Source organism: Protopterus annectens, chromosome 3.part0 (genome assembly GCF_019279795.1).
Source record: "Protopterus annectens isolate FY-2018-M chromosome 3.part0, PAN1.0, whole genome shotgun sequence".
NCBI lineage: Eukaryota > Metazoa > Chordata > Ceratodontiformes > Protopteridae > Protopterus > Protopterus annectens.
The window spans coordinates 1,367,322,984-1,367,341,323 of record NC_056731.1 but is presented as its reverse complement, the minus strand read 5'-3'; positions in this window follow the sequence as shown (position 1 = coordinate 1,367,341,323).

Genomic DNA, 18,340 nt, shown 5'->3' with positions numbered 1-18,340 from the left:
TTAGGTTATTCTGTGTTGTATATTGTGTGAAAGTGGTCAGCATGTAGGCATGGAGGGTTTTGTCCTGATGGCCAATGGCTAGTACTGTTGATGACAGGGCCAAGTTCTCACAACTGCAGTGTCAAACATAATGCATCCCAGCAAGACACAATCTAGCAGTAATCCATATTAATTGTTTGGATGTAATATCTGTCACCATCTGAAAGATGGACATGTCATGAATGTGGGCCCAGACATACAAACAGTGTACAGGTGGAAGTACCCTATAAAAGGTTACTGTAAAATGGACACCCCTTTGGATTTGTACATACAGGTTAGCAGTACATTAGTTGGCTGTGTAGTATGGAATACTAATGTAGTCTGGCCAAAAACTGGCAGACCACAAAAGGCACAGGTATGAAGTACTGAGAAACCGGTGATATCCCTGCATAAGCCAGCATAAGTGGAATGCCCCACATATATCTGTGAGTCAGCTGTAAGTAGCTTCCATAGCACACATGCACTCAGCTCACCCCACCATCAGTCACAGGTACCTCACAGGTCATATCCCTGCTGTTGGGAATGAGTACAATATGACCCCACCTCTGTATGGAAATAGCCACAGAATGCATATGCTGAAGAGGTGTCCCATGCAGGTGTGTCTCTAGCTGTAAGCAGCACCCTGCCAGCATCCACACCAATGGATCAATAAGGACAGAAACTACTGACATTAAGACCTTGCACATGTACTATGTCACACCAGGGGAATACAGTGGCTTGCAGCCTGGGACTGTAGGAGTGACACAATGCACTGGCCTGCTACAGATGGCCTGCATCACTACTAAATGCCCTACAGTTATCTCATGGACTCCCAAATAACAACATAACACAGTCCACAGAACACAAATGCAAGGCCATGTCGACAAATCCCAGTAGTATGTCCACCATGTCCTACTGCATGAACTGTGGACCAACCCCTAAATACTGCTGGGCTGAAGTGATAACTATGGGGATACTTATCAGATATCATTTGCATAATGTTAGGAAGAGGACAGAATAACAGAGGGGGGCGGGGTAGAAGCATGGACGCCATGGAGTGTGTGAAGTCTGAAACTCAGATGTGTGCATATACTATCCCTGCCTGCAAACACAGGAATGGGTGGCTACAAACCTGCTTGTAAACCACAATGTGAAAGGGTAATGACCAGAAATATGAGCCCTGCCTCTGGGTAACCTGTGTGAATCTGTACAGCTGTGAGGTATGGCCACAGCAAGATCTGGCCATTCTGTAACGTCAATAGATGTACAAGCATGGGATCCTCAGCCACCACAGTACCAAGGTGCAGAACCATTTACACAGACCCATCAGCAAGTGTCTGCAGCTCCCCCTCTAGAATGGCATGATTGTGCAAGAATATGTAGGCTGCAGGCCACAATACTGGACACAGCTTCATTCATCTTGTATTCCCCAGGAAAATACTGCAAGCAAATACGTATACCTCTCAGTAGTTGATGACATAAAACATTACAGTGTAAAACAGTACATATATCTGAATATCTCTGCTAAAACCAAAACCATGTATCAGAAGCAGAACAGACACAATTAGTTACAGTATCCCACTATCCTTTGCCCATTGTGACCCCCATATTGTCACCCAATCTACAGATATCCTGCAGAAACAGGTTGCTAGCTGTAGATGTGGAACACAAATGCCTGCACTGGAGTACAACCTACCTGGAATGGATTCACACATTCAATACAGAAGGTCATACTGGGCATGCTCCCACACTTAGAGAAACAAAGCCCATGTCTTTAGAGAATCGAAGCCCATGTCTGACAACAAAATGCTGAAAGGTCATACTGGGCATGCTCCAACACTTACAGAAATGAAGCCCATGTCTAGCAACAACAGTGGACTATACGTATCTGTCATTCGCAGATGTCTGTGCACACACTCCACATTGCACACCAGCCATGCTTTGCACACACATCGGATAGGAATGCACACATATATCCAAGAACAACACACTATAATAGGTCAAACATACAAATACGTAGATGTAGGGAAGAGAGTGACAGACAATGACAAAGAACTTCCCATCATGAGGCCTGTCCCACCCAGCACACATCCAATTGTCCTATACCACATGATGTGTAAATGTCAATCACTGTAGACATTTGCTTCTGGTAGCCCTCAGCACTATAGTGTCTGTGGTGCTTGTGATAACTGTGTAACATGAAAGTACAAGTCATTATTCATCTAACAGTTGTATACAAGGTCCTGTCAAATGTAAACCTGTGTGTGACTGAGTGTTGTGTGTGTGCTTCCAGATGAATGGTTTATGGCCCGTTCACATAAACTGCACTCCCCATTGCCCTTCTTTAGCTAGCCTGCTGCTGTCATTCACCTTGAAATACAACTTTGGAGAAGACCTAGTCCTATAAGCTCCATATAGTGTGATATTAACTGTGTAATGCTGTAATGTGATGTACTAGTTAGGTAGGAGTTCTAATCCCAGACATGGCAATTTTGAGACTCTGCGTGTGTGTGTGTGTGTGTGTGTGTGTGTGTGTGTGTGTGTGTGTGTGTGTGTGTGTGTAGGGATCAATGCTTTTGAGGCCAGTCACAGTCACTACGCTTTCCATTGCCCTATTTTGGCAAGCCTACTTTAGTCATTCACCATGAAATACACCTTTGGAGAACAGCAAGCTCTATAATCTCCATGGCTCATTCGATAAATGTGGTACACTGTAATAGCAATACATAGCTAGATAGGAGTTTGAAAGTCAGTACTGTCAAGTGTGTGTGTTTGTCATCTGTCTCCTGTGTGGAGGTAGCTGTAATTGTGTAATAACAGGATTCATTGTGGGGTGGGTTTTGCAAACTTCTTATATTGATGACTTACTATATGTCACAATGTCCACTTTACAAGGACAACAGATGTCAAACAGCAGAGAGGCTGGTGTAGACAATCTATACCCCTATATGTGACATTGTGGATTGGTGAACAATATAGGCAACCCTTGTATTACCCAGAGAACGCTCTCCACCCATGTCTCATACACAAACACACTTAGCTAGGCAACATCCACTATATTGGTAGTTCCATGCATATTGCCCACAGATAGTAACCATGGTGTGATTACAGTGGATTACAAAGACATGGCACCCTGTTCCATCCCTACAATAGGCAAATAATTGCTTACAGTGGTCTTTGTTATGTTCCCCACTGGACACCTGCAACAACTGTAGAGTCAACAAATGTAACCCACAAAGGAAATACCATTCCTTATACACATGCCCTGCATGGACAGATGCCACTAACACCAGTGAATACATGTATCATGCTGTCAATGTAGGTGCAGGCACAATCTCAGTTCCATAGCCAGTTCTCACCACATGAGGTCAGGAATGCCACATCAGATGATAATCTGTCCAAACAACATGTCCCAGAAACCCCGGGTACACTTCCACATGTCACAGAACATGCATGTGGGACATGTGCACAACTCAGACACCATCCATGTTATGGAATATAGAACACATACATGGCAAGCATTGCACAGCACTGGCCACCCACAATAGTAACCCTGATGAGTGGATGGTGAATACAATACCCACCTGTGTGGGCCGGGACTACACCCCTGAGCCACATTGCAGACCATTGTCATGTGGCCTGATGCCAAGGTATACCTAGTCTTGTACAGCCTTCTGGCACAGTCAATTACTACACACCTGTGAAGCAATGAACCTATGCATGTCAGTACTGGCAAATCTGTGTCTATGTGTGTGTGTGTGTGTGTGTGTGTGTGTGTGTGTGTGTGGGTGTGTGTGGGTGTGTGTGGGTGTGATTCACACTCACTACACCTCCCATTGCCCTACTGTAGCATGCCTTCTGATGTCAGTCACCTTGACATACCCTTTGCCCATATATCAGCCTGATAACCTCTGCGGTGCATGTGATACCTGAGTAATACTGCAGTGTAGCAAACTAGTTAGGAATTCTAATCCTGACCCTGCCAACTGTGATAATGTGTGTGAGTCCCTGAGAGAGTGTGGTTGAATCTTCCTTGACACCTGTGTTTGTGGACAGGCACATGTACTACACTTACCTTATCCCTCCTTTATCACTGTTGCTGATGTCACTCACTTTAAAAGATACCTTTGGAGAGTGCTCTAGCATGTAAGCTCAGTGGCGCATGCAATAGCTGCATAAATATGTAATAGTAATACATAGTCAGGCAGGGTTTGAACCCCCGTACTGGTAAGTGTGTGACACAAACATGCTTAGTTCTTACTCTCCTACCCCCTTCCTTTCTTACTTTGTCTCTCTCACCCCTTGTCTAGTGGATGTGAAAAAGTATACCTGCTTTGCTTAGGCAGCAGCTTGCATTTTGTAAGTGATGCTCATGATCAGCTGAGGGCCTGGAGCATGAATTGCAGTCCCCCACTAGCTGATTGCATGTGGAACAGCTGTGGTATCATTCCCATAGCCAATTGCATGGAAACACACTCCTTTAACTAAGAACATCATGTGGGCATTGGCCCTTTTCATTCACTGTAAGCAGGACTTCATGTTGGTGTTTGACAAGCAGCATCAAAAAGGGTAGTGGGATATACCTCTTACAACATACACTGTGGAGACAGGCCAACAAACAGGAGGGGGATGTTCCAGACATGAAGACATAATGTAAGTCTTGCTCGTCTACATTTGAAGTAATGTTGGTTTTACAGGGTTTGTGTGGATATGGCTCGTCTACATGATTTAATATCTGTCATGACAGTGTTATGTGGTTGAGGAAATTCTCACCTGTAGGGCTATCTGCAGACTGGCCAGTGATTGGAGTCTTATATATGTTGTGTTACTCACACATGTCCTATCTTTAGAAATGCAGTAGCATACTCTGAGGATTGCAGTCAGTACATGGTGACAGCCATGTGAGTTACTGACTTCATATCCCTCGGAAGATATATGTCACAACAAACCCTGTTACACCAGTAAATGTATCAGTCTATCACAGCAACATGTCAATATTGGCCCTGTGTTTGTGCATCCAGACACAACTCTATCAACCTTTGTACATATTTCATGCAGTAAGAGGTGCATATGTTCAATACATCATTATTTACTGACATCATACCTGATAACAAGCCAGTGAGATATTAGACTGCTAGACATGTTATGTATAGTAGGGCTTATATTTAAGGACAAAACCTGGACATTCTGTTGTAGTGTGTACAGTAGTGAGGTTTGTGTACTTATGGTGATTGTTGACAGAGTGTGAACTGTGAATATGTACCTTGGCCTGTGTACAGACTGTGGTAGATATCATTGTTCTTGGTCCTGTTCTATCTGATGTTTCATGCTTCTCCAGTGTATGGTACCCTATCTGAGTACATGTTTGTAGGGCCAGACTGACACATGCCCCATACTACAGTCAGGCATCAGAATACACTGTGTATTAGCCCAGTATATGTAGGGTTAGCGTGTGAGTGGCACATATGAAGATGGTGTTGATCACAAGGTCCAAACACTGTAATATTAAATACGCTTACCATATGTGACTGTGCCTGTTTTCAGACTCTTTGTGGGTATGCGCTTTCACACAGGTGTCTGTTACTCCATGCTGTTATATGCCTGAAGAGCCTGCTATGTTTGCAAGTGCATGTGTATTCCCCCAAAAGAAATGCAGGCCAGTGTTGTGGCAGTCTGCCTGTAGTATGCACAGTGCTTTGTGACATGCCTAGCAGTTCAGTGTACTTACCCAGAGTGATGCTATGTCCAGATATTTGTCAGATATAGTGTTGCCGGGCCACCATAACTGTTGTGCATTTCTGAAAAAGCAGTGGGATGCTGTACAGATGTATGTCACTAACTAGTGGGTAGTATGTGGGCTTGTGACCTCTGCTCATCCAGTTGTTATGTGTCAGGACAGACAGGAATGTGTTAATTCATAAACTGTGTGAGCTTATCTATTCCAGTATTTTCATGATATCCCCATTTACATGGCTGCAAACATCCACTTTGTCAGGCTTGGTCCACACATCTTGCACTAAGGAGTTCTGTGTATACCTCTGGACTGACCAGAGTTTGTCAGACTGTCCACATATATTGGTCATATCTATGCTGTATTCCACAGGATAATTACTGTGATTTGTGTGGTACTGCACTATGATGATCTTATGATGTCTGTCAGTAACTGATGGCGTACATGTCAATATCAGATGTGACTTCCACACAACATTTCTGTTAAGACAACCCCTGTTACAGTAGCAATGGTCTACATTTATACCTGCAATAATTACATGATATCCCCTGCACTAAGTGGTTGTGACTGTTGGTGTTGAGGTATGACTTCACTACATGTTATGGACATATGTTATACACACACACACACACTCACACACACACACATAAATATATATATATATATATATATATATATATATATATATATATATATATATACATATATACATATATATAAATATATATGCATATACATGTGTATATATAAATATATATATATATATATATATACATATATTACATACATACATATATATATATATATATATATATATATATATACACACACACACACACACACACACACACATATATATATATATATATATATATATATATATATATATATATATATATATATATATACAGATGTATATATGACCATATATATATAATGCAAGATACAGATGTATATAAATACGTATATATAAATATATATGTGTATGTATATGTATATTTACATATGTATATATATATATATATATATATATATATATATATATATATATATATATATATATATATATCCATAGCCTTATGTGTAAACAAGACTGTTGTATATACCTTCCCAGAAGTATCACACCGTATTTATCTGATATGTGTATATTTAGATACAACCACATACGTGATTTAACACTACCACTAACTAGTACTACACAATTTTAGAAGTCATAGCAGTTGTTCAATACTATTCAGTATGTGTACTGACAGATATACTGGAAAAAAGCAACAACCCTTTTACAGGTGTGATGGTTTACTAGTTAAGTGCTGTGACTATAGTGTACAGGGTCCTGGGTTCAAGACCTGTAAGGCTGTATATTTTGTTGCTGGGCAGAATAAGGGCTGTTGGATACAGAGTTGTTAAGGCAGTTTTGAGCAGTTTTAAGTGGGTTTGCGCGATGGTAAGTGGTGCTAACGTACAGTTAAACGAAAAGGAGCTTACACCATGTAGGCTTTGCTTACCAGTGTGCAAATCTGATTAGCAGTTACATTTAAGTAATGCTTACACCTGCTAAGCATAGCTCAGCCCTGGGAACCAGTCTGATAAAATAACAGGGTAATGACATCTTTAATAAGTGTATTTAATTCCATGTACATAACATGCATCTATGTGCTGTCATTACAGTAACAAGGGGTATGGCTATACTGTCTGGGACACCTGAGTATATATGGCTAGTACAATATTCTTTTTCTGTTTGAATGTGTTTTATACATGGGTAGTATCCTAGGTTATATGCAGTAAAACTGGCATTTAGTGTATCATTATGTTAATTCTGTTGACAATGCATTCCCAAGTAAGAGCAGATTGCAGATTGTAGTACTGGAACCAAACACCCCTGCATGCAAAGATGGACTCTGAGTCCTCACTATCATGTTCTTGGTGTGTGAGCTGTTTGTCATTAAGTATTTGCTACTTGATATTGATCTGATATGTGGATATTAACTGTAGACTGCTGTGTGTATAGGACATGTCATTGAGGGCTGTTGTCACGTAGTAATGGCATACCTATCAGTGTCAGACATCTATCTGTCAACACAGTCATCCTACTGCATAACCAGTTGGCTAGCTGATGTCTGTCTGTCCTCTGTACAGATGTGCAGATGTCAGGATTCCATCTTGGCTGCTTACAGGCAATCTATGCTTGAGTGACACTAACACATCTGCCCAGCTGTGTTATGAATGCAGCCTGAAATCCACACCCTGTATGCACCACATGCCATGGATACCTCAACTACACTACCACAGTCAAAAGAACATGCTTGGGTACAGGTCTCCAAGACAGACACTGACCATATTATGTAATACATGTTGCATACATGTCAGCTGGAGCACCTCACAGGCCCTCTGCAAGAGGCAACCAGATGAGCAGATGTTGCATGTAACTCTCACCCTGAGGATAGCCCCTGTGGTATCTATTGATAGATGGCCTGCTGGCAAATGGCAGGTGGCATGATACCACTGTACACACATCCCCTACACTTCCCATCTTTCCATGGACAATAGCCTGGTACACAAATATGAACACCTGCACTGATGGACCCCAGTACTGACAAATGACAGCAAAATAATGGGTATAGTTCCCCATACTAAAGGGGTGGCGTAAGCCACAAAACTATGGGCTAGGCTTGTAAATGCCCTCGGGCAGATAGCCTAGTATGAACCTATGAACCTATGTGTACGTGTGTATTACTGAGAATAACAATGTCTGTGTGTTTGTAGACCTGTAGTTGATAAGACCCTGAGGCCCTTCACAAACACCATACCCCCATTGCCATAGTTAGATGTGGCTGCTGCTGTACTGGACATTACATGTACCTTGTTACACTCTTCACCCTATGGGCTACCTGGGGCTTGCAGTACCAGCACAACACCATTGTACAAATGGGTTGATAGGCATGGGATACCCTCTGAGTTCTGGCAAGTGTGTGTATGTGTGCAACTGTGTATATTTGTAGGATACAGCATTCTGAGTCCACATTCTCCTAATACAATATGCCTTGCCACACAGTATTATGGATAGTGATGTTGCTGACCGGAGGAGAGCCATGTCAGTGCATCACCCTACTATCCCTGTGGCATGTGCATTAGATGCATATCCCTGTAGTAGCACTCTTGCAATAGACAAAGGGTTGTATTGCAGTCCTGGTCGATGTGTGATGGTGGGTATGTCAGAGTATTATCATGGGTTTCAGTGTGTACAATATCCACTGTGGGGTGTGGGTGCTGGGTATACTGTCTTTACACCATGGTACCTCCAGTTCATATCCCATGTTCCACTGTATGTGGACCACTGTCACCATCAAACATACAGGTAACTGATAACACTATCCAGCCCAGTTATGCATGTGCTGTGTGCAACTTATCTGTAACAGAATGGACACACTAACAAGGTAGTTAGCACTGATAAGCCCAGGTCTCTTAGATGTATGTATGACTGGTACGTGTTTGTCAATGTGCATATGACAGTATGTCACACTATGTATTGTTCATAAATAGCCAGTACATCCCCATTACCATGCTGTACAAGGCCTGGTGATGTTCTTCACGTAACATGTAACCTGGAACACACCTCATCCTAAAAGCTGTGTAGTGTGTGCAATTAAGGCCACACACATCAGTAGCACTACATACCTAGGTAGGGGTTCTAGTCCCAGTGTTTCCAAGTAAGAGTGTGTGTGTATATGAAGGGATCTACTCCATTTGCAGAATATACATGTCCCAGGAGGTCATCTGTCTGATAACTGCCTGGCAAATGCTAACATTTCACGGTATCATCCTGTGGAAATTCATTCCATCACAACTAGTAGTAGATGTGTAAATGCCCTCTTCCCACTGTATAGGTGTACAGCGATACTGGAGTTGGTATCTATATATATATATATATATATATATATATATATATATATATATATATATATATAGCTGGGTGTGGCTCTTGTGGACACAGCCACCATCATTGCAGTTACTGTTGAGTGTACCCCCTCCCCGCTTAGCTGGCTGTAATACTGTACATTTCATGTTAACAGGTTAAGTAGTTATCAACCATACTATCTGTGGTTCTACAGTAGTTCTACAGCACCTCACACTCTTCAAAGGGTAAGGATGTGACAGCAGCATACCTATGTTTACCGAGTTGAGGATTGCACTACATTGGGGAAGAGGACATATACCCTGCCAGCACCATCGTCAATGACATTAAACTAGCAGACTGCTTATTTCCCAATGTGTTGTTGTGCCTGTTCTGTCTTGGTGTAATTACATAGGCTAAAATGGGTTCCTTGCACAAGTACATACATCCATGTGTACAGTATTCTCTGTGTATTGTATCAATACCAAAGCCTCTGTGTGTGTTATACACAAATATGTGGTATGTACCACCCAGTACACTTACCATTGTCCACTGTAGAAGGGCTGCTGACAACAGCCACCATGCACTCACCTGTATACACCCCCAGACCTATCAACTATGTGGCATATGCAGTAACTGTTATACAGGCCTGTGACATGTGTACACCTGTACCCAGGATATGGCACAGTCAAGGTGTCACCACAGTGACATTCCCCTTGTAGGAAACAACAGCAGACCAACATCCTGCTGACACATGGACACCTAAAACACAAACGGAATACATTATGCAGACCACAATCACTCAGTATCAATAACAGCTATAATGCATCATGGCTGGACAGCTACACTTCCTGACATGTAAGCATAAAGCTTTAGTGCTGACAATATGTTACACAGCATTACATTGGTACACCATAGTACAGTCACCCTGTGCATCAGAACCATATTAGCCTCTCCCTGCATTGATGTTATGGATGACAGGGATGTGGCACAGGTGTCATCATATGCACAGGGTGTGTTGTTGATTTGTCAGAGACCAAGGCTGAGCCATACATTTGACACCATGTGTGTGTGTGTGAGGGGGTTTAATTATTAATTGGACTGTTGTGATGTGGTGTGCGTAGGTATGGGGTTTACCCTAGCTGTGTTGGTGATGTGTGTGTGCATGCATGCACACAGTTCTGCCATGTGGCTGCGTTATGTTTGTTGGACAGCTGCAGACCATACCTGGCAGGGTGTGCAGTTCACTGTCTCCGGCCATGGAGATGAGAACTGTGCCTGCCAGGGGTTCCATGGGCACCAACAGGTACAAGCCACAATATGGTACTCTCCCCTGATGATGACATATGTCTTCTGGATCTAGGTCCCTCTTGGGATGGGCCAGGGCCACATGCACGTGTCCTGCTGTGTTGTGGTGTGGACAGTGGCCCCCTGCAGTGCTGGGACTGGTACTGCCACTATGGGAGTGGCTGTGACTTCTGGCATGTCTACATCGACCTCTAGCTGTTGGTGTTGCTGGCCTACTTCCACATGGTCATCACACTACTCCCATCATATGCTTGAGCACAGACATTCCACAGTCAAGGATTCCCACTATCTCACCCAACCATCTATCCATGACCTCTGCAAATTAATGGTGGGCACCTGAAAGATCATGGATGCTGTCAATAACAGCTAAATGAGTAGCCCTTTGCAGCCTCAGACCCTGTCTGGTATACCATTCTATATGTGTCTGTGCCTCCATGATGGTCTGAAACATGCATCTGATGGCACCAGATGTGGCACCTCTGCCAGGGGCATGATGACCAGCAGCCATCCTATGAGCAGCCCTGCACATTTGCCTGTGTGGTACACTACAGAATATTTGGCTACAGCTGCTGTGTCCAGACACATGTGCCATAGATAACAGACTGTCCTGTCCCATGCCACCACCTGCCAACTGTCTCTCAGCTATGGCCACTGGTGATGGGGTATGTATAAGTAATGTGACTGTGTATGGGGATGGGATAGATAACAGTGGGATGTCAAATGGTGGTGCAGCTTCAGCCCCTGACAACCCCATTTGTGCTTCAACACACCTATCATCATTATCAGTGTCTGTATGGACACCAACATCAGCTTGCCTGCAGGAGAGACCCTGACCCACCTCGCCACCTGTGAGGGAAAAACAAAAAATGCACTTTAAGACCTGTACGTTAATGCTTAACAGTACACACACACACACACACACACACACACACACACACACACACACACACACACACACGCACACACACACACACACACGCACACACACACTGAGGTTGCACAAAGATATTACACACAGACCTCTCATTACCAATCTGTCAACATGCATGACTTATGGCACACAACAGCATGCAGTGCAGCTATAGTCAATCCCTGTTACCAACATTATACATCTCTGTAATGCATGGGTTGTGTTAGTAAGTGATGCCCCTTCCCCTGGAACACACTGCACCCATTTGCACAGTATTCCTGTGCACCTGTTCAGCACCCTGGCATGTACTGTGCACCATACCTCATAGGTGAACACACCATTGCTGAATGTGTATATGTCTGTCAGTTATGTTTGCTCTGCTGCTCACAGCCCCTATGTGTTTGTCCGACACATACCTGGGATGATATGTGGACAGATGTCATTTATGAATGCCTGATGTCTGATTTACAGATCTCATCATCAGCTGTGCATGTATGTTCAATAAAATACAATTATACTGACAACCTTCAAACCTTACTGTGGCTATGGGGAGTGTACACACCCTTATTGACATGGCACCCTCTTCCCCGAAATGGCATGGGGCCACATTACTGCATATGTTAACAGTCTATAGTTATGTCAAGAATCTAAATGGCAATGCTCAGATCTGCTCTGAGCTACAACAGAATGGCATTAAATATACTAATCCCAAGTATATTGGCAATATCCTGGCAGATTGATGTAGTGCCAACTTCACCCCCCTCTCACCCCCTAAAAAGCCCATCTCAATACCAAAATATTGCCAAATTCCAGTAATCACAGCCACACAGGTAAAAACTGCACTCTCCAAAGCTAAGAATACAACATCCATGGGACCAGATGACATCCCGGGCTGTGTACTACATGAACTACAAAATGAACTGGCACCTCACTTAAGTGTCATGTTAAATCATAGCTTCACCTCAGGCTTCATGCCCACTGAGTGGTGCACAGCTACAGTTATCCCACTCCAAAGGGGGTATCGACCTTGGATCTCAGGAACTACTGTCCCATCAGTCTGACGAGCCTGATCTGCAAGGGCATGGAATGCATTATCATGGAACTTATAACAAAGACATTGGCAACCTTCAAACACTGGACCCCACCCAGTTTGGGTTCATGAAGGGCCAATCTTATCTCCTGAACCGGATTGACTTCTTCAAATCAGTCTTCAGAGCTGTGGACAAGGGTAAGGCAGTTCACACAGCCTATCTGGACCTCGCCAAGGCCTTCAACACCACCCCCCACTCTGGAATCATAGATAAACATACTAAGCTGGGCATAAATCCCTACTTCACTTGATGGGTTGCCAACTGGCTTACTGACAAAACCCAGACTGTAAAAGTAGCTGACTCCAAATCCAGCTCCAGACAAGTGACAAGTGGAGTACCTCAGGGTTCAGTCCTGGGGCCACTCTTGTTTGGCATCTACTTCTCTGAAGTACAGGCCAACACTAAGGGACTCTGGCTATCAAAGTTTGCAGATGACTGCAAACTGGGAGCCATTATTGAATCCCCGAATGATGTGGATATTTTATAAAAGGGCCTTCCAGAAACAGATGCTTAGTACCAGAGCCATGGGCTCAAGCTTAATGCCAAGAAATGTATAATTATCCCCTTTGGGAAAAAAACATGTACCCATGAATTACCACATAGGTGGCAGTACACTAAACACTGAAAGTGTGATGAGAGACTTAGGGACACAGGTGGACAGTGCTCTCACCTTCAATAATCACATTGCCACAACAGTCAGGAAATCTTTCTATGTGGCACCCCTCATCACTAAGGGTTTTTCATCCAGAAAACAGGAGGTCATTGTCCCACTGTACTCATCCCTCATTAAACCCATTATAGAGAACAATGCCCCATTTGGTATGTACCTCACAATACATCTGCAACAGCTGTAAAGGCCACAGAAATACCTCACTAAAAGAATCACAGGCCTAAAGCAGATGCCCTATGCTGACTGTCTAAAAAAATTCCAGCTATACTCTGTGGCATATCGTATACTAAGAGGTGATCTCTGCTTAGCATACAAGGCCATGTCAAACCCTTAGCTGTTGGATATGCTCCACTTAAAGAAATCCCAATCCCTCAGAGCCACATGCTCCAAGGATCGAAACCCTGTCATAACAATGAACAAAACATGCTGGAGGGATAGGTTCCTGATCCAGAGACTCTCCATACTCTGGAATAGACTGCCCATACATGTCAAGCAGAGCACCTTCTTGGCCATCTTCAAAAGGAACCTTGGCAATTGGATGGGAGATAGGAAATTCACCCCGGGGATCATGTCAGTCACCCTGCTAGACAGAGGTCCAGGGAAGTAAATATTGTGGGAAGAAATATCCGGGGAATTGTTTGGCTAGACTTGTATAGGCCCTAGGGCCAATAGCCTAGTACCAACCTATGAACCTATGAATCTATTACATGAACCTGATATGTGACATATGACCTGTGCAATCAAATGCAGTATCAAATAAATGTGTTAGCTGTGCAGATGCTGACTGAGATGCATACAATTTGTGGGTGCATATGTGTGCACACCCTTTTCATGATGGTTTGTTGCACCAACCTGTTAAGTGTACTACAGCAGTCACTATTCCTGGAAGAGGTATACTAGCATGGGCCATCTGCATTTGTCAGTATTTGGTCACTCTGCCCTACAAATGTCCCCCAACTCTGCATGATTGCAAAGTCAACTCGTGCACAGCCCTTGGAGGTCACACAGTGCTGTCACTATTGCTGTGGAGTCAGGATTATGTCTGCCACAATTCATGACCTTGACTGTGTCCAGATACAGCCATTCTTAGTGAGCTTTGGATCTCTGATTCAGTTCATTGTTGTGTTTCAGGATGACACCCCCCCCCCATCCTCAGCCTTTTTGAAGATGCTTGACATCTATGGCCTACCCATGTGCCATTTTGCAGTGTCCCAAATTCTGAACACCATGTGTACTGGCCTAGTCCCTGCTACTGAATGGCAAACATACAGGTGTACACTGGCACTAGCAAGGTACATATGGGGATGGTGGGCCTGAGGTGGGGTGAGGTGTTGGTTGTGCAGTACATGTATCTTAATTGATACTGTCTGTCGGTTTCCAACTTGGTCTTGGTACACCAGTACACAATGCAACACATGCCTTTGGGGGACTTTTGATATTATGCATATGCTACCTGTAGAGAGCCCTGGTTGATGTTTCCTGTGGTACAACTGTCCCATCTGACTACCCTAACCCATGGGCAACACTTAAGCAGAGTTCAGGTGATTGCTGACACAAGTACTGCACAGCCAGGACTTGCTAGACATTCCTGCAACTCCCTCAGTGTTGCGGCATTTTACTAGGCAACCTGCATGATCAGTTTGCAACATGTGTTGTCATCTGTCTTGGATGGTCAGCTGTTTATTTTCTACATTAATCCTGTCCCATATATCCTTGCCACATACATGACTGTCTGCACTGTTTGCCATGGTATATGCAATGGTGAGGTAAGGCTACATGTCCAACTCCTGCAAGCTACCTGTTGGGTATGGGATCCATTCCATGGCTTCTAGGATGTGTGCAAGGCACGGCTGCCTCTGTTGCAGGTAAGTGGGCACATTTGATGGGCAAACATCTTGAACAGCAGACCATTTCTTGGTGTGACACTGAGGACCTGTACTTGCTGGAAGGTCCATACTCATGAAGAGTGCATGCTGTCGGTAACTCAAAAGCTGCTTTCACAATATGTTATTTGGAGTGTATGCACACATATGCTTCCAGTGTTTGTTAAGGTATGTATTCCCCATATTTGCTGTCCTAACATAGGATTCCGTATTACACATTCATTGCTCATGTTAGGACCACATTACAGTTTATAAGTGTAGTGGAATGCGGTATTGTGATATGCTGTTGTGTAGATCTGTTAACAGTTGCCATTGTAATAGTGGTATATACACTGTTTAGCACTGTATAAGGGTGATGTTTCAGACATGTCCCTACTGTTGGTCATTTGTCCCACCATTATGTTCATCTCTGTGCACACATCTTGCAATGACAGGTTGTTAGTTATATTGCAGGACTCTTACATACCCCTTCAGATACGCCACCATGGTGACCACTGTGATGCAGTGCAGTTAACAGCAACAATAAGTGAACATGTACAGCATGCATTATGGGTAGGTGTGTCAAATGTGTGCATGAAAAATACCATGGCCATAACATGGCCAGTATATCGGCAAACCTGAGCAAACACCATACTCACCACCTACAGGCTGCTGCCCCGGAGGTATACCAATGGGACCTACATAGTTGTGTGAGAGATGGGATGTCATTAGCCACACCTGTTGCATTGGTACAGGGTGGGAGCAGCATTACAGTACATCAACAGTACAAACCCGCAATACTACAGATTATGCACATCTGTTTATTACTAGAATGCAGCAACAGACTATATATATTTTATATCACATATGTATGATTAAAGTCTACAAATGCAGATGGATATGCAACAGTGGTCTACTGATGCGCCCTGTGGCCTTACCTGCATGCTCCTCATCCATTGTGTGGGTAGCACCCATTTCCACAATGCTCTCCACAAGATCTTGTGTTTGCAGGTGGGCAGGTGCTCCGAAGCTGGTGAGGAACCCATCAGCATGTGTCGGGGGGTTAAATGGCATGACCCTCCCCCGTGGATAGCTGGTACCTCCTAACCACAGCAGCATGCCGACAGGCACGGCGGAGTAGGTCAGTGCACCGATGTCAGACGTGGTCATAACTGCGGTTATGCAGGCCAAAATTGTTTACCCTGTGGACAAGATTGTTCCACAGGGCAGTCCTCTCCTGCAGATCATGGGCTGCATGTTCAAACAGGGTGTGGTAGTGCTGCAACAGGTGTTGAATGATCACTTCATTTTCCCGGGGGGGGTGTACATTGGGAATCTCTCCCGTGCCTGAAAGACATAAAGAGGAGAAAAGGTCTGAGGACCTCATACTGCAAGGATATAATAGTTGTTAATAAACATCTCTGTCTCCCCCCACCATATCTGCAACAACAACCTGATCACAAAACTCAATGGGTATGTTTACAGCAAACCTACTGTTGGGACATATATCATATTGTACAACAATTTGTGCAATGTGTTTATAGTCATGTTCCATGTTGAAACGCTACCATTGATGGCCTCTTATGAACAATGTCACCTGCATGCCATTGAAAGGGCCACTATGGTTCCATATATGCATGTGTTCTGTTTGCTATGTGACTGCTGCAAATCTGGTGTTTTGTGTTAATGGGGATATCTATGCATGCTGTTAGACATAATCCTGGAATGTGTGGACTATTACTACCCACATATGTTCTATAACTGTGACACAATAGCATGCTTGGGAAGGCAGCTTCCAGTAGAACCACCTCTCCCACCTCATCTGGTCATGTTACCAGGCCACATCACACTGGGACCCATCCTGGGACCTCATCATCTGCTAGTCCTGCACTACCTTCACATGGAACCACCTCAGGGGATGGTGCTTGCCCCCTCCGGGAGCACACACAGCCCTAATCCTGTCACCCGAAGTCAGGTCCAGATTCTAGTGCATAGGGAGCTCCACATAGACTTGGGGGACATGCTACACCATCTTGAGGCCCTCAGTAGACAATAACAGGGTCCACATGCTCCTCCTACTCAGCCCCCAACCCAGTCACCTTCGGGGCCATGAAGGTGCAGTTGTGACTGCCAATGGATGGGGACCTTGGTCCCATTGTTTCCATATGGGGGCTCATGCACTTCCACATTCCAAACACCACTCCCCATCTAAGGTGTTTACCCACCACGTGTCATATACTGTCCCTGTATGCTGTCTTGTCTGTCTTCCAACCCAACCTACCTCCCCAAATATACCTACTATCCTTCCCCAACATACCAATCCCTCCTTCACAAACAAGGGCAATGTATTCCCAACATGGATTACACACCAGATATAACTGTCCATTTTGCACCCACTTACTACTGTACACACACACACACACATATATATATATATATATATATATATATATATATATATGTGTGTGTGTGTGTGTGTGTGTGTGTGTGTGTGTGTGTGTGCGCGTATAGATATGTGTGATGTTCTCACACATATTGTGCAGCACTGTCATTCAACAGTAGGGGAAATGTGTATGTATATATATATATATATATATATATATATATATATATATATATATATATATATATATATATATATAGGTGCTAGGCTATTTGCCCGAGGGCATTTATAAGCTTAGCCAGAGTGTGTCGAGTGTTAGTGAGGGGCTCTGCCTGATTTAAGTTGGAATTTTGTTCCAAAGCATGGGGGTATCTGTAACAGGAATCTATCCCTCTAACATTTTCTATTTATTGTTGTGGCGAGGTTTAGGTCACTAGAGCATGTGGCTCGCATTGACTTGGATTTCTTTAGGTGG